A 24179-nucleotide genomic window follows, 5' to 3' on the forward strand; every position below is an offset into this window, starting at 1 on the left:
AACGTTTGGCTTGAATCGCGAAAAAGGTGAAACGTTTGGCTTCAATCGCTAAAAAAAGGGGAACCGCTTAAATTTGTTTTCGTAACGTTTGTAAACGTTTCACATAAATCGCTAAAAAGGTTTGTAAACGTTTGGCTTTAATTGTTAAAAAGGTGAAACGTTTGGATTCGTTTCATAACCTTTGTAAACGTTTGCCGTAAATTGCTAAAAAGGTAAAACGTTTGGATTTGATTCGTAACGTTTGTAAACGTTTGGCTCAAATTTCTAAAAAGGTAAAACGCTTGGATTTGTTTCATAACATTTGTAAACGTTTGGCTTAAACTGCTAGAAAGGTGAAACATTTGGATTTGTTTCATAACCTTTGTATACGTTTGGCTTAAATTGCTAAAAAGGTGAAACGTTTGGATGTGTTTCACAACCTTTGTAAACGTTTAGCTTAAATCGCTAAAAAGGGGAAATGTTTGCAAACGTTAAGTAAGGTTTGTAAACTTTTGGCTTAAATCACTAAAAAGGTGAAATGTTTGGATTTGTTTCGTAACGTTTGTAAACGTTTGGCTTAAATTGCTAAAAAGGTGAAACATTTTGATTTTTTTCTTAATCTTTTTAAACGTTTTGCTGAAATTGATAAAAAGGTGAAACGTTTGGATTTGTTTCATAACCTTTGTAAACGTTTGGCTTAACTCGTTAAAAAGGTGAAATTTTTGGATTTGTTTCGTAACGTTCGTAAACATTTGGCTTAAATCGCTAAAAAGGTGAAATGTTTGGATTTGTTTCGTAACGTTTGTAAACTTTTGGCTTAAATCGCTAAAAACGTGAAATGTTTGGATTTGTTTCGTATCGTTTGTAAACGTTTGGCTTCAATTCTAAAAAGGTAAAATGCTTGGATTTGTTTCGTAACGTTTGTAAACGTTTGGCTTAAATTGATAAAACGGTGAAACATTTTGATTTGTTTCTTAACCTTTGTAAACGTTTGGCTTAAATTGCTAAAAAGGTGAAACATTTGAATTTGTTTCGTAACGTTTGTAAATGTTTGGCTTAAATCGCTAAAAAGGTGAAACGGTTGGATTTTTTTTGTAACGTTTAAAAACGTTTGGCTTAAATTGCTAAAAAGGTGAAATGCATTGATTTTTTTCATAATGTTTTAAACGTTTGGCTTAAATCACTAAAAAGGTGAAATGTTTGTTTTTGTTCTGTAGCGTTTGTAAACGTTTGACTTAAATCCCTATAAAGGGGAAACGTTTGGTTTAATTTCCAAAGGTTTGGCTTCAATCGCTGAAATGGAAAAAAGTTTGTATTTGTTTGGTAACGTTTGTAAACGTTTGGCTTAAATCGCTGAAAAGGTGTAACGTTTGCATTTGTTTCGTAACGTTTGTAAACGTTTGCCTTAAATTGCTCAAAAGGTGAAACGTTTGGATTTGTTTCATAACATTTTAAATGTATGACTTAAATTGCTAAAATGGGAAAACGTTTGGATTTGTTTCGTAAGGTTTGTAAACTTTTGGCTTAAATCGCTAAAAACGTGAAACGTTTGGATTTGTTTCGTAACGTGTATATACTTTTGGCTTCAATCGCTAAAAAGGTGAAACGCTTGGATTTGTTTCGAAACATTTGTAAACATTTGGCTTAAATTGCTCAAAAGGTGAAACATTTTGATTTGTTTCTTAACCTTTGTAAATGTTTGGCTTAAATTGCTAAAAAGGTGAAACGTTTGGATTTGTTTCATAACCTTTGTAAATGTTTGGCTTAAATCGCTGAAAAGGTGAAATGTTTGGATTTGTTTCGTAACGTTTGTAAACTTTTGGCTTAAATCGGTAAAAACGTGAAATGTTTGGATTTGATTAGTAACGTTTGTAAACATTTGGCTTCAATCGCTAAAAAGGTGAAACGTTTGGATTTGCTTCGTAACGTTTGTAAACTTTTGGCTTTAATCGCTAAAAAAGGGGAAACGTTTAAATTTGTTTTCGTAACATTTGTAAACTTTTGGCATAAATCACTAAAAAGGTTTGTAAACATTTGGCTTTAATTGCTAAAAAGGTAAAACGTTTGGATTCGTTTCATAACCTTTGTAAACGTTTGGCGTAAATCGCTAAAAAGGTGAAACGCTTGGATTTGTTTCGAAACGTTTGTAAACATTTGCCTTAAATTGCTCAAAAGGTGAAACATTTTGATTTGCTTCTTAACCTTTGTAAACGTTTGGCTTAAATTTCTAAAAAGGTGAAACGTTTGGATTTGTTTCATAACCTTTGTAAACGTTTGGCTTAAATTGCTGAAAAGGTGGAATGTTTGAATTTGTTTCGTAACGTTTGTAAACTTTTCGCTTAAATTGCTAAAAACGTGAAATGTTTGCATTTGTTTCGTATCGTTTGTAAACGTTTGTCTTCAATCTCTAAAAAGGTGAAATGCTTGGATTTGTTTCGTAACGTTTGTAAACGTTTGGCTTGAATAGCTAAAAACGTGAAACATTTTGATTTGTTTCTTAACCTTTGTAAACGTTTGGCTTAAATTGCTAAAAAGGCGAAACGTTTGGATTTGTTTCGTAACGTTTGTAAACGTTTGGCTTAAATCTCTAAAAAGGTGAAACGGTTGGATTTGTTTTGTAACATTTAAAAACGTTTGACTTAAATTGCTAAAATGGTGAAATGCATTGATTTGTTTCATAACGTTTTAAACGTTTGGCTTAAATCACTAAAAAGTAGAAACGTTTGTTTTTGTTTCGTAACGTTTGCAAACGTTTGACTTAAATCACTATAAAGGGGAAACGTTTGGTTTAATTTCCAAAGGTTTGGCTTCAATCGCTAAAATGGAAAAAAGTTTGGATTTGTTTGGTAACGTTTGAAAACGTTAAGCTTAAATCGCTGAAAAGGTGTAACGTTTGGATTTGTTTCGTAACGTTTGTAAACGTTTGGCTTAAATTGCTCAAAAGGTGAAACATTTGGATTTGTTTCATAACGTTTTAAACGTATGACTTAAATTGCTAAAATGGGGAAACGTTTGGATTTGTTTCGTAAGATTTGTAAACTTTTAGCTTAAATTGCTAAAAACGTGAAATGTTTGGATTTGTTTCGCAACGTTTGTAAACTTTTGGCTTAAATCGCTAAAAAGGTGAAACGCTTGGATTTGTTTCGAAACGTTTGTAAACATTTGGCTTAAATTGCTCAAAAGGTGAAACATTTTTATTTGTTTCGTAACCTTTGTAAATGTTTGGCTTAAATTGCTAAAAAGGTGAAACGTTTGGATTTGTTTCATAACCTTTGTAAATGTTTGGCTTATATCGCTGAAAAGGTGAAATGTTTGGATTTGTTTTGTAACGTTTGTAAACGTTTGGCTTAAATTGCTAAAAACGTGAAATGTTTGGATTTGTTTAGTAACGTTTGTAAACGTTTGGCTTCAATCGCTAAAAAGGTGAAACGTTTGGATTTGCTTCGTAACGTTTGTAAACGTTTGGCTTCAATCGCTAAAAAAAGGGGAACCGCTTAAATTTGTTTTCGTAACGTTTGTAAACGTTTCACATAAATCGCTAAAAAGGTTTGTAAACGTTTGGCTTTAATTGTTAAAAAGGTGAAACGTTTGGATTCGTTTCATAACCTTTGTAAACGTTTGCCGTAAATTGCTAAAAAGGTAAAACGTTTGGATTTGATTCGTAACGTTTGTAAACGTTTGGCTCAAATTTCTAAAAAGGTAAAACGCTTGGATTTGTTTCATAACATTTGTAAACGTTTGGCTTAAACTGCTAGAAAGGTGAAACATTTGGATTTGTTTCATAACCTTTGTATACGTTTGGCTTAAATTGCTAAAAAGGTGAAACGTTTGGATGTGTTTCACAACCTTTGTAAACGTTTAGCTTAAATCGCTAAAAAGGGGAAATGTTTGCAAACGTTAAGTAAGGTTTGTAAACTTTTGGCTTAAATCACTAAAAAGGTGAAATGTTTGGATTTGTTTCGTAACGTTTGTAAACGTTTGGCTTAAATTGCTAAAAAGGTGAAACATTTTGATTTTTTTCTTAATCTTTTTAAACGTTTTGCTGAAATTGATAAAAAGGTGAAACGTTTGGATTTGTTTCATAACCTTTGTAAACGTTTGGCTTAACTCGTTAAAAAGGTGAAATTTTTGGATTTGTTTCGTAACGTTCGTAAACATTTGGCTTAAATCGCTAAAAAGGTGAAATGTTTGGATTTGTTTCGTAACGTTTGTAAACTTTTGGCTTAAATCGCTAAAAACGTGAAATGTTTGGATTTGTTTCGTATCGTTTGTAAACGTTTGGCTTCAATTCTAAAAAGGTAAAATGCTTGGATTTGTTTCGTAACGTTTGTAAACGTTTGGCTTAAATTGATAAAACGGTGAAACATTTTGATTTGTTTCTTAACCTTTGTAAACGTTTGGCTTAAATTGCTAAAAAGGTGAAACATTTGAATTTGTTTCGTAACGTTTGTAAATGTTTGGCTTAAATCGCTAAAAAGGTGAAACGGTTGGATTTTTTTTGTAACGTTTAAAAACGTTTGGCTTAAATTGCTAAAAAGGTGAAATGCATTGATTTTTTTCATAATGTTTTAAACGTTTGGCTTAAATCACTAAAAAGGTGAAATGTTTGTTTTTGTTCTGTAGCGTTTGTAAACGTTTGACTTAAATCCCTATAAAGGGGAAACGTTTGGTTTAATTTCCAAAGGTTTGGCTTCAATCGCTGAAATGGAAAAAAGTTTGTATTTGTTTGGTAACGTTTGTAAACGTTTGGCTTAAATCGCTGAAAAGGTGTAACGTTTGCATTTGTTTCGTAACGTTTGTAAACGTTTGCCTTAAATTGCTCAAAAGGTGAAACGTTTGGATTTGTTTCATAACATTTTAAATGTATGACTTAAATTGCTAAAATGGGAAAACGTTTGGATTTGTTTCGTAAGGTTTGTAAACTTTTGGCTTAAATCGCTAAAAACGTGAAACGTTTGGATTTGTTTCGTAACGTGTATATACTTTTGGCTTCAATCGCTAAAAAGGTGAAACGCTTGGATTTGTTTCGAAACATTTGTAAACATTTGGCTTAAATTGCTCAAAAGGTGAAACATTTTGATTTGTTTCTTAACCTTTGTAAATGTTTGGCTTAAATTGCTAAAAAGGTGAAACGTTTGGATTTGTTTCATAACCTTTGTAAATGTTTGGCTTAAATCGCTGAAAAGGTGAAATGTTTGGATTTGTTTCGTAACGTTTGTAAACTTTTGGCTTAAATCGGTAAAAACGTGAAATGTTTGGATTTGATTAGTAACGTTTGTAAACATTTGGCTTCAATCGCTAAAAAGGTGAAACGTTTGGATTTGCTTCGTAACGTTTGTAAACTTTTGGCTTTAATCGCTAAAAAAGGGGAAACGTTTAAATTTGTTTTCGTAACATTTGTAAACGTTTGGCATAAATCACTAAAAAGGTTTGTAAACATTTGGCTTTAATTGCTAAAAAGGTAAAACGTTTGGATTCGTTTCATAACCTTTGTAAACGTTTGGCGTAAATCGCTAAAAAGGTGAAACGCTTGGATTTGTTTCGAAACGTTTGTAAACATTTGCCTTAAATTGCTCAAAAGGTGAAACATTTTGATTTGCTTCTTAACCTTTGTAAACGTTTGGCTTAAATTTCTAAAAAGGTGAAACGTTTGGATTTGTTTCATAACCTTTGTAAACGTTTGGCTTAAATTGCTGAAAAGGTGGAATGTTTGAATTTGTTTCGTAACGTTTGTAAACTTTTCGCTTAAATTGCTAAAAACGTGAAATGTTTGCATTTGTTTCGTATCGTTTGTAAACGTTTGTCTTCAATCTCTAAAAAGGTGAAATGCTTGGATTTGTTTCGTAACGTTTGTAAACGTTTGGCTTGAATAGCTAAAAACGTGAAACATTTTGATTTGTTTCTTAACCTTTGTAAACGTTTGGCTTAAATTGCTAAAAAGGCGAAACGTTTGGATTTGTTTCGTAACGTTTGTAAACGTTTGGCTTAAATCTCTAAAAAGGTGAAACGGTTGGATTTGTTTTGTAACATTTAAAAACGTTTGACTTAAATTGCTAAAATGGTGAAATGCATTGATTTGTTTCATAACGTTTTAAACGTTTGGCTTAAATCACTAAAAAGTAGAAACGTTTGTTTTTGTTTCGTAACGTTTGCAAACGTTTGACTTAAATCACTATAAAGGGGAAACGTTTGGTTTAATTTCCAAAGGTTTGGCTTCAATCGCTAAAATGGAAAAAAGTTTGGATTTGTTTGGTAACGTTTGAAAACGTTAAGCTTAAATCGCTGAAAAGGTGTAACGTTTGGATTTGTTTCGTAACGTTTGTAAACGTTTGGCTTAAATTGCTCAAAAGGTGAAACATTTGGATTTGTTTCATAACGTTTTAAACGTATGACTTAAATTGCTAAAATGGGGAAACGTTTGGATTTGTTTCGTAAGATTTGTAAACTTTTAGCTTAAATTGCTAAAAACGTGAAATGTTTGGATTTGTTTCGCAACGTTTGTAAACTTTTGGCTTAAATCGCTAAAAAGGTGAAACGCTTGGATTTGTTTCGAAACGTTTGTAAACATTTGGCTTAAATTGCTCAAAAGGTGAAACATTTTTATTTGTTTCGTAACCTTTGTAAATGTTTGGCTTAAATTGCTAAAAAGGTGAAACGTTTGGATTTGTTTCATAACCTTTGTAAATGTTTGGCTTATATCGCTGAAAAGGTGAAATGTTTGGATTTGTTTTGTAACGTTTGTAAACGTTTGGCTTAAATTGCTAAAAACGTGAAATGTTTGGATTTGTTTAGTAACGTTTGTAAACGTTTGGCTTCAATCGCTAAAAAGGTGAAACGTTTGGATTTGCTTCGTAACGTTTGTAAACGTTTGGCTTCAATCGCTAAAAAAAGGGGAACCGACTAAATTTGTTTTCGTAACGTTTGTAAACGTTTCACATAAATCGCTAAAAAGGTTTGTAAACGTTTGGCTTTAATTGTTAAAAAGGTGAAACGTTTGGATTCGTTTCATAACCTTTGTAAACGTTTGCCGTAAATTGCTAAAAAGGTAAAACGTTTGGATTTGATTCGTAACGTTTGTAAACGTTTGGCTCAAATTTCTAAAAAGGTAAAACGCTTGGATTTGTTTCATAACATTTGTAAACGTTTGGCTTAAACTGCTAGAAAGGTGAAACATTTGGATTTGTTTCTTAACCTTTGTATACGTTTGGCTTAAATTGCTAAAAAGGTGAAACGTTTGGATGTGTTTCACAACCTTTGTAAACGTTTAGCTTAAATCGCTAAAAAGGTGAAATGTTTGCAAACGTTAAGTAAGGTTTGTAAACTTTTGGCTTAAATCACTAAAAAGGTGAAATGTTTGGATTTGTTTCGTAACGTTTGTAAACGTTTGGCTTAAATTGCTAAAAAGGTGAAACATTTTGATTTTTTTCTTAATCTTTTTAAACGTTTTGCTGATATTGATAAAAAGGTGAAACGTTTGGATTTGTTTCATAACCTTTGTAAACGTTTGGCTTAACTCGTTAAAAAGGTGAAATTTTTGGATTTGTTTCGTAACGTTCGTAAACTTTTGGCTTAAATCGCTAAAAATGTGAAATGTTTGGATTTGTTTCGTAACGTTTGTAAACTTTTGGCTTAAATCGCTAAAAACGTGAAATGTTTGGATTTGTTTCGTATCGTTTGTAAACGTTTGGCTTCAATTCCAAAAAGGTAAAATGCTTGGATTTGTTTCGTAACGTTTGTAAACGTTTGGCTTAAATTGATAAAACGGTGAAACATTTTGATTTGTTTCTTAACCTTTGTAAACGTTTGGCTTAAATTGCTAAAAAGGTGAAACATTTGAATTTGTTTCGTAACGTTTGTAAATGTTTGGCTTAAATCGCTAAAAAGGTGAAACGGTTGGATTTTTTTTGTAATGTTTAAAAACGTTTGGCTTAAATTGCTAAAAAGGTGAAATGCATTGATTTTTTTCATAATGTTTTAAACGTTTGGCTTAAATCACTAAAAAGGTGAAATGTTTGTTTTTGTTCTGTAGCGTTTGTAAACGTTTGACTTAAATCCCTATAAAGGGGAAACGTTTGGTTTAATTTCCAAAGGTTTGGCTTCAGTCGCTGAAATGGAAAAAAGTTTGTATTTGTTTGGTAACGTTTGTAAACGTTTGGCTTAAATCGCTGAAAAGGTGTAACGTTTGCATTTGTTTCGTAACGTTTGTAAACGTTTGCCTTAAATTGCTCAAAAGGTGAAACGTTTGGATTTGTTTCATAACGTTTTAAATGTATGACTTAAATTGCTAAAATGGGAAAACGTTTGGATTTGTTTCGTAAGGTTTGTAAACTTTTGGCTTAAATCGCTAAAAACGTGAAACGTTTGGATTTGTTTCGTAACGTGTATATACTTTTGGCTTCAATCGCTAAAAAGGTGAAACGCTTGGATTTGTTTCGAAACATTTGTAAACATTTGGCTTAAATTGCTCAAAAGGTGAAACATTTTGATTTGTTTCTTAACCTTTGTAAATGTTTGGCTTAAATTGCTAAAAAGGTGAAACGTTTGGATTTGTTTCATAACCTTTGTAAATGTTTGGCTTAAATAGCTGAAAAGGTGAAATGTTTGGATTTGTTTCGTAACGTTTGTAAACTTTTGGCTTAAATCGGTAAAAACGTGAAATGTTTGGATTTGATTAGTAACGTTTGTAAACATTTGGCTTCAATCGCTAAAAAGGTGAAACGTTTGGATTTGCTTCGTAACGTTTGTAAACTTTTGGCTTTAATCGCTAAAAAAGGGGAAACGTTTAAATTTGTTTTCGTAACATTTGTAAACGTTTGGCATAAATCACTAAAAAGGTTTGTAAACATTTGGCTTTAATTGCTAAAAAGGTAAAACGTTTGGATTCGTTTCATAACCTTTGTAAACGTTTGGCGTAAATCGCTAAAAAGGTGAAACGCTTGGATTTGTTTCGAAACGTTTGTAAACATTTGCCTTAAATTGCTCAAAAGGTGAAACATTTTGATTTGCTTCTTAACCTTTGTAAACGTTTGGCTTAAATTTCTAAAAAGGTGAAACGTTTGGATTTGTTTCATAACCTTTGTAAACGTTTGGCTTAAATTGCTGAAAAGGTGGAATGTTTGGATTTGTTTCGTAACGTTTGTAAACTTTTCGCTTAAATTGCTAAAAACGTGAAATGTTTGCATTTGTTTCGTATCGTTTGTAAACGTTTGTCTTCAATCTCTAAAAAGGTGAAATGCTTGGATTTGTTTCGTAACGTTTGTAAACGTTTGGCTTGAATAGCTAAAAACGTGAAACATTTTGATTTGTTTCTTAACCTTTGTAAACGTTTGGCTTAAATTGCTAAAAAGGCGAAACGTTTGGATTTGTTTCGTAACGTTTGTAAACGTTTGGCTTAAATCTCTAAAAAGGTGAAACGGTTGGATTTGTTTTGTAACATTTAAAAACGTTTGACTTAAATTGCTAAAATGGTGAAATGCATTGATTTGTTTCATAACGTTTTAAACGTTTGGCTTAAATCACTAAAAAGTAGAAACGTTTGTTTTTGTTTCGTAACGTTTGCAAACGTTTGACTTAAATCACTATAAAGGGGAAACGTTTGGTTTAATTTCCAAAGGTTTGGCTTCAATCGCTAAAATGGAAAAAAGTTTGGATTTGTTTGGTAACGTTTGAAAACGTTAAGCTTAAATCGCTGAAAAGGTGTAACGTTTGGATTTGTTTCGTAACGTTTGTAAACGTTTGGCTTAAATTGCTCAAAAGGTGAAACGTTTGGATTTGTTTCATAACGTTTTAAACGTATGACTTAAATTGCTAAAATGGGGAAACGTTTGGATTTGTTTCGTAAGATTTGTAAACTTTTAGCTTAAATTGCTAAAAACGTGAAATGTTTGGATTTGTTTCGCAACGTTTGTAAACTTTTGGCTTAAATCGCTAAAAAGGTGAAACGCTTGGATTTGTTTCGAAACGTTTGTAAACATTTGGCTTAAATTGCTCAAAAGGTGAAACATTTTTATTTGTTTCGTAACCTTTGTAAATGTTTGGCTTAAATTGCTAAAAAGGTGAAACGTTTGGATTTGTTTCATAACCTTTGTAAATGTTTGGCTTAAATAGCTGAAAAGGTGAAATGTTTGGATTTGTTTCGTAACGTTTGTAAACTTTTGGCTTAAATCGGTAAAAACGTGAAATGTTTGGATTTGTTTAGTAACGTTTGTAAACGTTTGGCTTCAATCGCTAAAAAGGTGAAACGTTTGGATTTGCTTCATAACGTTTGTAAACGTTTGGCTTCAATCGCTAAAAAAAGGGGAACCGCTTAAATTTGTTTTCGTAACGTTTGTAAACGTTTCACATAAATCGCTAAAAAGGTTTGTAAACGTTTGGCTTTAATTGTTAAAAAGGTGAAACGTTTGGATTCGTTTCATAACCTTTGTAAACGTTTGCCGTAAATTGCTAAAAAGGTAAAACGTTTGGATTTGATTCGTAGCGTTTGTAAACGTTTGGCTCAAATTTCTAAAAAGGTAAAACGCTTGGATTTGTTTCATAACATTTGTAAACGTTTGGCTTAAACTGCTAGAAAGGTGAAACATTTGGATTTGTTTCTTAACCTTTGTATACGTTTGGCTTAAATTGCTAAAAAGGTGAAACGTTTGGATGTGTTTCACAACCTTTGTAAACGTTTAGCTTAAATCGCTAAAAAGGTGAAATGTTTGCAAACGTTAAGTAAGGTTTGTAAACTTTTGGCTTAAATCACTAAAAAGGTGAAATGTTTGGATTTGTTTCGTAACGTTTGTAAACGTTTGGCTTAAATTGCTAAAAAGGTGAAACATTTTGATTTTTTTCTTAATCTTTTTAAACGTTTTGCTTAAATTGATAAAAAGGTGAAACGTTTGGATTTGTTTCATAACCTTTGTAAACGTTTGGCTTAACTCGTTAAAAAGGTGAAATTTTTGGATTTGTTTCGTAACGTTCGTAAACTTTTGGCTTAAATCGCTAAAAAGGTGAAATGTTTGGATTTGTTTCGTAACGTTTGTAAACTTTTGGCTTAAATCGCTAAAAACGTGAAATGTTTGGATTTGTTTCGTATCGTTTGTAAACGTTTGGCTTCAATTCTAAAAAGGTAAAATGCTTGGATTTGTTTCGTAACGTTTGTAAACGTTTGGCTTAAATTGATAAAACGGTGAAACATTTTGATTTGTTTCTTAACCTTTGTAAACGTTTGGCTTAAATTGCTAAAAAGGTGAAACGTTTGAATTTGTTTCGTAACGTTTGTAAATGTTTGGCTTATATCGCTAAAAAGGTGAAACGGTTGGATTTTTTTTGTAACGTTTAAAAACGTTTGGCTTAAATTGCTAAAAAGGTGAAATGCATTGATTTTTTTCATAATGTTTTAAACGTTTGGCTTAAATCACTAAAAAGGTGAAATGTTTGTTTTTGTTCTGTAGCGTTTGTAAACGTTTGACTTAAATCCCTATAAAGGGGAAACGTTTGGTTTAATTTCCAAAAGTTTGGCTTCAATCGCTGAAATGGAAAAAAGTTTGTATTTGTTTGGTAACGTTTGTAAACGTTTGGCTTAAATCGCTGAAAAGGTGTAACGTTTGCATTTGTTTCGTAACGTTTGTAAACGTTTGCCTTAAATTGCTCAAAAGGTGAAACGTTTGGATTTGTTTCATAACGTTTTAAATGTATGACTTAAATTGCTAAAATGGGAAAACGTTTGGATTTGTTTCGTAAGGTTTGTAAACTTTTGGCTTAAATCGCTAAAAACGTGAAAAGTTTGGATTTGTTTCGTAACGTGTATAAACTTTTGGCTTCAATCGCTAAAAAGGTGAAACGCTTGGATTTGTTTCGAAACATTTGTAAACATTTGGCTTAAATTGCTCAAAAGGTGAAACATTTTGATTTGTTTCTTAACTGTCACGACCCATTTTCATGAATCGCGACCGGCGCTATGGTATGGGTAATGTAGTACCAAAACCCGTAGCTAGCCTTTCAATTAACATATAAACACATAAACCTGCAGAAAACCAATGCTCGGGGGCAACCGAGACTTCAACCTAAATCTAGCAGTTATAATATTCCACAATTAAGATAACATGCTTAGCCAATTCCGAGACTAATATAGATTTATCATAAATCAATGTAAGTATTATAATCATGCCAAAGCAATATAATCAGTCGAACCAATCCGACAAAATATACAGTAATAATAAAGACGTCTAGTTACTACTGCGGTCTAAGAATAAAACAGTTTTACAGTTTATCAAAAATAAATGGAACCTCCGAAGAAAAGTAAATGCGGAGATCACCAGACTCTCTCAGATCATAACCCTGGGAAAATTGGGAAAACAACGGGGTCAGATATACTGAGATGAGTTTATACCACTATCTACATTTATTAAGTGGAAAACCTTTTAAAACCGTTTAAAACATTTAATAACGATATTACGGATAATAGTTGGAACCCTAATCCACAATTCTAAATAATAAACATAATCCAATAGGTCTGGTCCCGAGAGCTGAGCTACACCGAGTTACCACTGACCACACTTATACCAGAGTCCCGAGAGCTGAGCTACACCGAGTTACTCTACTTGGTCCCGAGAGCTATGCTCACACCGAGTTACCACATTACCATAAATACCTTTCCCAGATCATTACCGGTGCGCACGCAGTCCTAATGATGCCCATTAGGTAGCATGTTCCAACTAGAAGCCATAATATAAAACCAGTTCGAAATATACGTACAGTATATATATTTATTATTAAAATAACAATTTACTTAATAAAGCGGTAAATAGTAAGTACAAACTCACTGCTTGCAAATCCACGTGAAAACTTGACAAGCAACTAAACCTGATCCGACTCCGAAGCACGAGCAGTCGACGGGTCTAAGAAAATATATATAATAATTAATATCATCTCCTAACTCTAGAGAGTACTAGACACCACATACGACTAGCACATATATCAATCAAGCCAACGTATAAACCATCATAACGCCATTATACATATATAGTCAAAATGCCAAAGCATAAACTAACGTGGAATAATCATACTTACTCGGACTGTCACCAAAGTCATACAATCAGTTAAGTCAAATTGAGTTCCCACTTTGAAAACATGATCCGAAAATCCATTTCAGATAACTTAGTTAAATCCATAAACCAAGTTTAAAACCAACATGGTGAGTCAGCCAAGTTACAACAATTGCAAGGCGTCTTCTCACAAATCGGGCGACCCAAGTCTAACCCGAACCAAAATCCAACCAGAGTAAAACCAGAGTTTAATATTTAGGTCATCTTTTGATAAACTATGAAATCCATTTTGAAAACAAGGAACTCAATAAGAACTCAATAACCAAAATATCATAACGCTCATAAGGTTCTCGACAAAAGTCCTCAATGGGAAAACATGTTCAAACGGCCAACATAAAATATACAATCACCTTAGCATGCCCTCTAACATTAAACATGCCCAATCAAGATTTACAATAATTTATACATCATACTAACATGTTAACAACAATCCAATATTAATCAATAATGTTAAACAACCCAACTAACTTATTTAAACAATTAAAACATTACATGACAACAAATTCAACATTTAGCCAAAATCGGCAAAACAAGCCAACCTCAAAACAACCATGCCATGACACTTTAATGAATCCAATTCATCTCAAAAGCTTAAACCAATTACATTTTCAGTTTCAAAACCTCTAACCAAAACATATCAATTGATCATGATTATCAAGCCAAATAACAAACAATTTGATATGCTCAAACCAAACTAATCCAACTCTGTCAATTTGATTTTTAATCACCAAACACAGGTTAATTCAATTATTTACAGCCCTATAACAAAATCAAACTAAAACAATTTATAGCAATCTAATTCTTTAAACAACAACATCATGGCAATGAAATTACGGACAGCCCTAACATTCCCCTTTTAAGAAATCCATACAACGCATGAACGAACCGAATTCTAGAGAGCATAAACGACTACAACAAATGCCCAACAAGTACTGACAATGAATTTGATACAATAATAAAGAAAACCAAATCAAAACAGCGCATACAATTACATGCCACAAAACTAACATTTAAAATTGAAATCTAACAACCATCACACCAACGATTCGAATTAAAAGGGTAAAGGAAGGATTAATTACCTTAGCAATCCAAAAGAGCAAGGAAAACTCAGAAAAATAGTGGAATAATGGCTACAACAATGAAAAACCGAAGGACCAATGAATACCCAAACAATTCGATTACGTAAACTATGAATTGAATGATAGAAAGGATGTTAGAACACTTACCAAGTGTCTTGAGGCACCAAAATGTGATTGGGAATTGTCTATAAATGTTCAGAAATCAGTTTAGGGTTTGTGGGAACAAGTGGGGGCTGATTTGGTCGAGAAACGAAGTTTTTATAAGCAAACCCGTAATGAACCGGTTCTACGGCCGGTTCTGTCCAGCAGAACTGGTTATTGAACCGGTTGACTCACTGCCAATGCAGAAATCAGAGTGGACCGGACCTACGACCGGTTCAACCCAGCAGGTCCGGTTATAGGTCCGGTTGACCCGAAAAGAGGTCAAAACGACGATCCGAACGGTCGAATGAAAGATAATCCTCTTAGTTACAACATATCCAAAGGGCAGCCCGATCCGACGGTTAAATTGGAAAATATGGACGTTTTACTAGAGCATAGCAGATTTGGAAAACATGCAAACATTGTTTCGATAACAATCCGGAAATAAATCAATTCAACATCAAATACTTAAAGGTTCAAGGGGTACACATAAGTCATTCAACATGACACAACAAAGGTACCACATATGCTAATTCGCACATAAATCAATCCGAAAACAAGTCGGAAGCACAACGAGAACAAGTCGAAGTTAAAACACAACCAAAGTCCATCACAAACCAAACTTTAAACGGACAACCAACCACCAAAACAAGTTATAAAAAAATACGGGTTATTACATTCTCCCCAACTTAAAAACAAAATCGTCCTCGATTTTAACACAAAAACAACCGACGTAAAACATAACATAAAACTACATAGCAAGCCATACAAAACGTACATGACCAACGTAAGATCACATAATCATGATACCCAAAGGAATTAAGGAAAGCATAATAACAAATTTGCATAACAAACTTTATCTCTCAAGAACATTCCTCCACCAAGTAACCAATTGAAACTGTAATCATAGGAATTCTGTTATTCATCAACCGACGCACTTGCGTAACCACAAACTTAACAGGTTGCTCCTCGAATGATAACTCAAAACCACCACTCATATAAATCAACAACTCAAATGGTCACAACACACATATGCACAAATTTCTATTCTATCAACTCAGTGCTTCAACAATCACTCGATCAACACAATGTGAATAATAAACAATTATTCAACTGAGAGTCACAATTACTCTATACCAAAGTGGCTTCCAGAACCACCTCGAAACTCATCTATTATAAAATCCTCAATGTCAAATACAAGATTAAGTGCTAAGCTCAACTCTAATTCTATAATTCCAAAATCTTTTGCCTCGGACAAAACAATAACACTGTAAACATAGCTGATAAAATCTATCGTTCTAAAAACACTTACTTACTTCCACTTATAGCATCTCTACATCAAAATTATCGATTACAAAACCCAATAAACTTCTGATAATGTTTCAGTTCCAAAATCAACATTATAATAATCCTTTAATCCAAACGATTTAGTACCAAGTCGATAATGCAATTAACTTGTGAATCATAAAACATAATAACTCATATCGCAATTCAAAGAAAAGCGGACCTCTTTTGTGATAACAAAAATTTCTATATTAGTGACAAACAATATCCATCAAAATGATTCTCCCAATCACTCAAAAACATAACGCCATGACTACACTGAACATTGACTGCATCAGACAATTTAAAAAAAATTTGTCTCTTACAACAAGTGTTCAACCATGCTCAAAACAATATACAAACATTACAATAATACCATTAATTAACAAAATCGATCAACCGATCATGGTTGTCGAAATCTATTAACCGCGATTCCCGATTCTGAATCAATTATGTCACATAACCAAATCGAACTCAAACTCTCAGAATTATTCAATCAATTGACTATAATCTCGTATACAACGAAAGATCAATACGACCATTTTACTACGACCGGATTGTCAGCTATGCTCAAAACCAACCCCTGTGGGTATAAAATATTTTATATACAAAATTTTCCACCATGTTTAAAAGAGTCTACGTCTTACACCTCCTTTTTCATTCAAAATCGAAATACCTTTACGTTGAAAAACCATCGGTTTTGCAAACCCTTGAAAATTTTCAAAATATTCACATTTTAAATCCGAAATTTCTTCTTATTTTCTAATACATTTGCAAATCTGTAAATCAGTTCAACTGACAAAATTTATATTCTCTTTAATTCAAACTTTTTAAAACACTTTTTAAATAGTTTATACTTTTCTCGTAAAAGTCAAACTGTGGCAAGATTCCCCATATTCAAAATGCACATTGATGTTTCAAACATTCAAAATTTAAGTCGCTTTTATATTTTCTCAAACAAAAACACAATTTGAAGAAATCGCTCAAGCGAAAAATTTATTATCCCTTTTCAATCAATTTAACAAAATTTCTTCCTTTCCTCAGAAAGGTAAAATCAGCAATGTAAATCTCTTGTTTATAAACATACCTTTATATCAATACACCAAAATACTTTGGACAATTCAAATCTGGAAAAATAAAGTTTCGTTTAAAACAAAAATATAGTGTATACGCACACATGGAGCATAACCAACATCCTTAATCCAAAAATCCTTAATTATCACGAAAGCTTTCTATTCTAAACTACACTATACCGCACTTAGCATAACTATATCTCGAGCGCAACCTCAAAATCATTCTTACTTTCTATGAAGCACAAGATTCTGAAAACACCGACCGATCCCTAACAATGTAATCGTCCATAATTTAACACCATCATCACAGAGTATTTGCCTAGCTTTCTCTCGGCAACAGTTCAAAATCATTTGAAATTCCATAACTTTATAAGATACATTTACCCCAAAGGGACTCGCGAGTTTGATTCAAAATACTTTCCTCAAAACACTTTATTGACAAAATCCATTTTACATAACTGTGCGCCAGGGTGATGACATCTCTCATCCCCAAAGAGTTGCATCCAACCCTAATCATTTCTATGCACGTGATGCATGTACTATTATGCATGTATCAATTATTAATTTATCTTTTATTTAGTGAACATACTCAATGCTTAATGCAATCCTGTTCGTGACCTTTAAAATGCACGTTCATGATATGTCTGGGCACAATTACGTGTTAAAAATATTTCAAATATTTTAAAAAATAAACCTGTGAAATTCATTTCACAATAAAACATTTGCTAGACGTTACACTCTGTGAGATGTGCACTTTGATAACCTCAAAATATTTCTTAAACTCCGTACTTGCAACCTACCAAAATTCGATGCCATACAACAACTCCTCCTCATAACTTCATTACACCTCTACTAGAAAAAGTATCTAACTAATCTCAATCATGACTGAGCATATCCAAAGAAAATAGCACATAAAATACGTTCCTATAAAATTTACCGCCAGCTCCTGCATCGCATCTTCAGACTTGATGGAAACACCAGTGTATTAATACAATGGTCTATCTTCTCGGTTCAGAGTTTCCAATATCCGTTCTAGGATAACCAGAAATCATCAGCCAATCCAAGGGAGTATTTCCCTGGTCTTCCTCGATATCGAAACCCAAAGATTTCGATCTTAGAATCATACATCAAGGTAAACCAACCTTGACCACGTGAGTAAATCATCTCACGTGCTACTCCACTCGTAGAGACAACAAACACGATCAACTTAGTCCAACAGACAAGCGAGTTATACAACTAATTTTTATTACCAACATATTACAAATTCTATGAACCGTAATTCACCCAAGCATGCCATTGAACACAATTAACCCTAAACATACTTAAAAGACAAATCAGGACATGCCACAACACATTTTTTTTTGAAATCTCATTACCATGTAATTATATCATCCTTTAATAGTACGTTCCAAAATTCGTTTTGAAATTAAAATCAAATACGAAAACTTCCAAATTTTGCTGAGCCCCAAGGTTAGAACAGAATCACAATTTGTAAAAGTCTCTTCTTATTAATCAGTTGCTTTAAAATGGATACCCAAGTATCTCAAACAATAAAATCATCGAGTTGGCCGAGTCATTACAACTGCCGAGCTCAACTCCTAAATTAGGGTGACCCAAGTCGAACCCAAAACAATCGTTTATAAGACGTATTTAAAATATTTGTAAATCCGGAAAAATATATTAATAAAATTTCCATCCTTTCAAATTTGGGAGCTCAACTTAAACCAACCGCTAAACGGTAATTTAAAACTCAAATGAGAAATCTTTGATTTCAAACATCTATTCCGTAAATCCAAAAAAAAAAATTAGAATGTTGACATACTACAACATGATAAAATAACTTCAACGTTAAATTCTTAAAACAATGGTTCATCTCATAAAATATCATTTTTGAAATCATCCCTTATTAACACCAAACCAAACATAATATTTTAAAATACAGGAATTTCTTTTTACTGGTAGCTCAACCAAAAATCAAACTTTTTAAGAATTTAAAATCAAACTTCTCTTATGATTTTGTGTTGAAACACAAATTGGATAAAACAATATTGTCAATAAAAATCTTTAAATCAACATGTGGTCAAACAATGCATGACCATCAAACACGTTTTATCTCTTTAATAGAAAAAAAAAACAAGGCTAACGCCCAACATACGATCACATTTAAAATTAACAATCGAGGCCAAAGAAAAGATGTACTTTATTAATAAGGCAAAAGCAGTGCAACACATCATGCAAAATAAACGTATCCGTACCATTTTTTTTTAAATCGCATCAGGCATAAACGCCAAAATTTATCAAACAACATCATACCCAAGTATGAGTTTAGAAAAATTTACCAGCCTATGATTTCCCGAGAAATTGAAAGCAATTATAATTACCCAAGTTAAATAATCTCAACATGATAAAACACAGCAAGTAACATCCAAGTGAAATTAATTGTCAATCATAACATCAACACCAAATAAAGACTGACAGACATCACCTATAGGATGTAGGCTGAAAGTTTGAAAATAAAAGATGACATTTTAAAAGACAAGACACGAATCCTAATTCCGCAGTAGTTCCTATGACACGACATCAACTTATCATGCCAAAACACATAATACATAACATGCATAAGGCCTTGGTTTGAAACCAAAGCTCTGATACCAAGTTTGTCACGACCCATTTTCATGAATCGCAACCGGCGCTAGGGTATGGGTAATGTAGTACCAAAACCCGTAGCTAGCCTTTCAATTAACATATAAACACATAAACCTGCAGAAAACCAATGCTCGGGGGCAACCGAGACTTCAACCTAAATCTAGCAGTTATAATATTCCACAATTAAAATAACATGCTTAGCCAATTCCGAGACTAATATAGATTTATCATAAATCAATGTAAGTATTATAATCATGCCAAAGCAATATAACCAGTCGAACCAATCCGACAAAATATACAGTAATAATAAAGACGTCTAGTTACTACTGCGGTCTAAGAATAAAACAGTTTTACAGTTTATCAAAAATAAATGGAACCTCCGAAGAAAAGTAAATGCGGAGATCACCAGACTCTCTCAGATCATAACCCTGGGAAAATTGGGAAAACAACGGGGTCAGATATACTGAGATGAGTTTATACCACTATCTACATTTATTAAGTGGAAAACCTTTTAAAACCGTTTAAAACATTTAATAACGATATTACGGATAATAGTTGGAACCCTAATCCACAATTCTAAATAATAAACATAATCCAATAGGTCTGGTCCCGAGAGCTGAGCTACACCGAGTTACCACTGACCACACTTATACCAGAGTCCCGAGAGCTGAGCTACACCGAGTTACTCTACTTGGTCCCGAGAGCTATGCTCACACCGAGTTACCACATTACCATAAATACCTTTCCCAGATCATTACCGGTGCGCACGCAGTCCTAATGATGCCCATTAGGTAGCATGTTCCAACTAGAAGCCATAATATAAAACCAGTTCGAAATATACGTACAGTATATATATTTATTATTAAAATAACAATTTACTTAATAAAGCGGTAAATAGTAAGTACAAACTCACTGCTTGCAAATCCACGTGAAAACTTGACAAGCAACTAAACCTGATCCGACTCCGAAGCACGAGCAGTCGACGGGTCTAAGAAAATATATATAATAATTAATATCATCTCCTAACTCTAGAGAGTACTAGACACCACATACGACTAGCACATATATCAATCAAGCCAACGTATAAACCATCATAACGCCATTATACATATATAGTCAAAATGCCAAAGCATAAACTAACGTGGAATAATCATACTTACTCGGACTGTCACCAAAGTCATACAATCAGTTAAGTCAAATTGAGTTCCCACTTTGAAAACATGATCCGAAAATCCATTTCAGATAACTTAGTTAAATCCATAAACCAAGTTTAAAACCAACATGGTGAGTCAGCCAAGTTACAACAATTGCAAGGCGTCTTCTCACAAATCGGGCGACCCAAGTCTAACCCGAACCAAAATCCAACCAGAGTAAAACCAGAGTTTAATATTTAGGTCATCTTTTGATAAACTATGAAATCCATTTTGAAAACAAGGAACTCAATAAGAACTCAATAACCAAAATATCATAACGCTCATAAGGTTCTCGACAAAAGTCCTCAATGGGAAAACATGTTCAAACGGCCAACATAAAATATACAATCACCTTAGCATGCCCTCTAACATTAAACATGCCCAATCAAGATTTACAATAATTTATACATCATACTAACATGTTAACAACAATCCAATATTAATCAATAATGTTAAACAACCCAACTAACTTATTTAAACAATTAAAACATTACATGACAACAAATTCAACATTTAGCCAAAATCGGCAAAACAAGCCAACCTCAAAACAACCATGCCATGACACTTTAATGAATCCAATTCATCTCAAAAGCTTAAACCAATTACATTTTCAGTTTCAAAACCTCTAACCAAAACATATCAATTGATCATGATTATCAAGCCAAATAACAAACAATTTGATATGCTCAAACCAAACTAATCCAACTCTGTCAATTTGATTTTTAATCACCAAACACAGGTTAATTCAATTATTTACAGCCCTATAACAAAATCAAACTAAAACAATTTATAGCAATCTAATTCTTTAAACAACAACATCATGGCAATGAAATTACGGACAGCCCTAACATTCCCCTTTTAAGAAATCCATACAACGCATGAACGAACCGAATTCTAGAGAGCATAAACGACTACAACAAATGCCCAACAAGTACTGACAATGAATTTGATACAATAATAAAGAAAACCAAATCAAAACAGCGCATACAATTACATGCCACAAAACTAACATTTAAAATTGAAATCTAACAACCATCACACCAACGATTCGAATTAAAAGGGTAAAGGAAGGATTAATTACCTTAGCAATCCAAAAGAGCAAGGAAAACTCAGAAAAATAGTGGAATAATGGCTACAACAATGAAAAACCGAAGGACCAATGAATACCCAAACAATTCGATTACGTAAACTATGAATTGAATGATAGAAAGGATGTTAGAACACTTACCAAGTGTCTTGAGGCACCAAAATGTGATTGGGAATTGTCTATAAATGTTCAGAAATCAGTTTAGGGTTTGTGGGAACAAGTGGGGGCTGATTTGGTCGAGAAACGAAGTTTTTATAAGCAAACCCGTAATGAACCGGTTCTACGGCCGGTTCTGTCCAGCAGAACTGGTTATTGAACCGGTTGACTCACTGCCAATGCAGAAATCAGAGTGGACCGGACCTACGACCGGTTCAACCCAGCAGGTCCGGTTATAGGTCCGGTTGACCCGAAAAGAGGTCAAAACGACGATCCGAACGGTCGAATGAAAGATAATCCTCTTAGTTACAACATATCCAAAGGGCAGCCCGATCCGACGGTTAAATTGGAAAATATGGACGTTTTACTAGAGCATAGCAGATTTGGAAAACATGCAAACATTGTTTCGATAACAATCCGGAAATAAATCAATTCAACATCAAATACTTAAAGGTTCAAGGGGTACACATAAGTCATTCAACATGACACAACAAAGGTACCACATATGCTAATTCGCACATAAATCAATCCGAAAACAAGTCGGAAGCACAACGAGAACAAGTCGAAGTTAAAACACAACCAAAGTCCATCACAAACCAAACTTTAAACGGACAACCAACCACCAAAACAAGTTATAAAAAAATACGGGTTATTACATTCTCCCCAACTTAAAAACAAAATCGTCCTCGATTTTAACACAAAAACAACCGACGTAAAACATAACATAAAACTACATAGCAAGCCATACAAAACGTACATGACCAACGTAAGATCACATAATCATGATACCCAAAGGAATTAAGGAAAGCATAATAACAAATTTGCATAACAAACTTTATCTCTCAAGAACATTCCTCCACCAAGTAACCAATTGAAACTGTAATCATAGGAATTCTGTTATTCATCAACCGACGCACTTGCGTAACCACAAACTTAACAGGTTGCTCCTCGAATGATAACTCAAAACCACCACTCATATAAATCAACAACTCAAATGGTCACAACACACATATGCACAAATTTCTATTCTATCAACTCAGTGCTTCAACAATCACTCGATCAACACAATGTGAATAATAAACAATTATTCAACTGAGAGTCACAATTACTCTATACCAAAGTGGCTTCCAGAACCACCTCGAAACTCATCTATTATAAAATCCTCAATGTCAAATACAAGATTAAGTGCTAAGCTCAACTCTAATTCTATAATTCCAAAATCTTTTGCCTCGGACAAAACAATAACACTGTAAACATAGCTGATAAAATCTATCGTTCTAAAAACACTTACTTACTTCCACTTATAGCATCTCTACATCAAAATTATCGATTACAAAACCCAATAAACTTCTGATAATGTTTCAGTTCCAAAATCAACATTATAATAATCCTTTAATCCAAACGATTTAGTACCAAGTCGATAATGCAATTAACTTGTGAATCATAAAACATAATAACTCATATCGCAATTCAAAGAAAAGCGGACCTCTTTTGTGATAACAAAAATTTCTATATTAGTGACAAACAATATCCATCAAAATGATTCTCCCAATCACTCAAAAACATAACGCCATGACTACACTGAACATTGACTGCATCAGACAACTTAAAAAAAATTTGTCTCTTACAACAAGTGTTCAACCATGCTCAAAACAATATACAAACATTACAATAATACCATTAATTAACAAAATCGATCAACCGATCATGGTTGTCGAAATCTATTAACCGCGATTCCCGATTCTGAATCAATTATGTCACATAACCAAATCGAACTCAAACTCTCAGAATTATTCAATCAATTGACTATAATCTCGTATACAACGAAAGATCAATACGACCATTTTACTACGACCGGATTGTCAGCTATGCTCAAAACCAACCCCTGTGGGTATAAAATATTTTATATACAAAATTTTCCACCATGTTTAAAAGAGTCTACGTCTTACACCTCCTTTTTCATTCAAAATCGAAATACCTTTACGTTGAAAAACCATCGGTTTTGCAAACCCTTGAAAATTTTCAAAATATTCACATTTTAAATCCGAAATTTCTTCTTATTTTCTAATACATTTGCAAATCTGTAAATCAGTTCAACTGACAAAATTTATATTCTCTTTAATTCAAACTTTTTAAAACACTTTTTAAATAGTTTATACTTTTCTCGTAAAAGTCAAACTGTGGCAAGATTCCCCATATTCAAAATGCACATTGATGTTTCAAACATTCAAAACTTCTTAACCTTTGTAAACGTTTGGCTTAAATTGCTAAAAAGGCGAAACGTTTGGATTTGTTTCGTAACGTTTGTAAACGTTTGGCTTAAATCTCTAAAAAGGTGAAACGGTTGGATTTGTTTTGTAATATTTAAAAACGTTTGACTTAAATTGCTAAAATGGTGAAATGCATTGATTTGT

At 33.0% G+C, this 24179-nt stretch overlaps 2 long non-coding RNA genes across 2 annotated transcripts; both read right to left on the reverse strand.

The window, feature by feature from the left end:
• Positions 1-12152: 12152 nt before the first annotated feature.
• On the reverse strand, positions 12153-14204 carry LOC130014665 (uncharacterized). Its single transcript, XR_007639168.2, has 3 exons — positions 14147-14204; positions 12786-12860; positions 12153-12300 (listed from the first exon to the last, which is right to left on the reverse strand). It is a non-coding gene; the product is annotated as an uncharacterized LOC130014665 (long non-coding RNA).
• A 5330-nt stretch (positions 14205-19534) lies between these two features.
• Positions 19535-21661, reverse strand: LOC126671871 (uncharacterized). The gene is made up of 3 exons (XR_007639164.2): positions 21604-21661; positions 20243-20317; positions 19535-19757 (listed from the first exon to the last, which is right to left on the reverse strand). It is a non-coding gene; the product is annotated as an uncharacterized LOC126671871 (long non-coding RNA).
• Between the last annotated feature and the right edge of the window lie 2518 nt (positions 21662-24179).

The sequence above is a fragment of the Mercurialis annua genome, linkage group LG3, assembly GCF_937616625.2.
Source record: "Mercurialis annua linkage group LG3, ddMerAnnu1.2, whole genome shotgun sequence".
Lineage (NCBI taxonomy): Eukaryota > Viridiplantae > Streptophyta > Magnoliopsida > Malpighiales > Euphorbiaceae > Mercurialis > Mercurialis annua.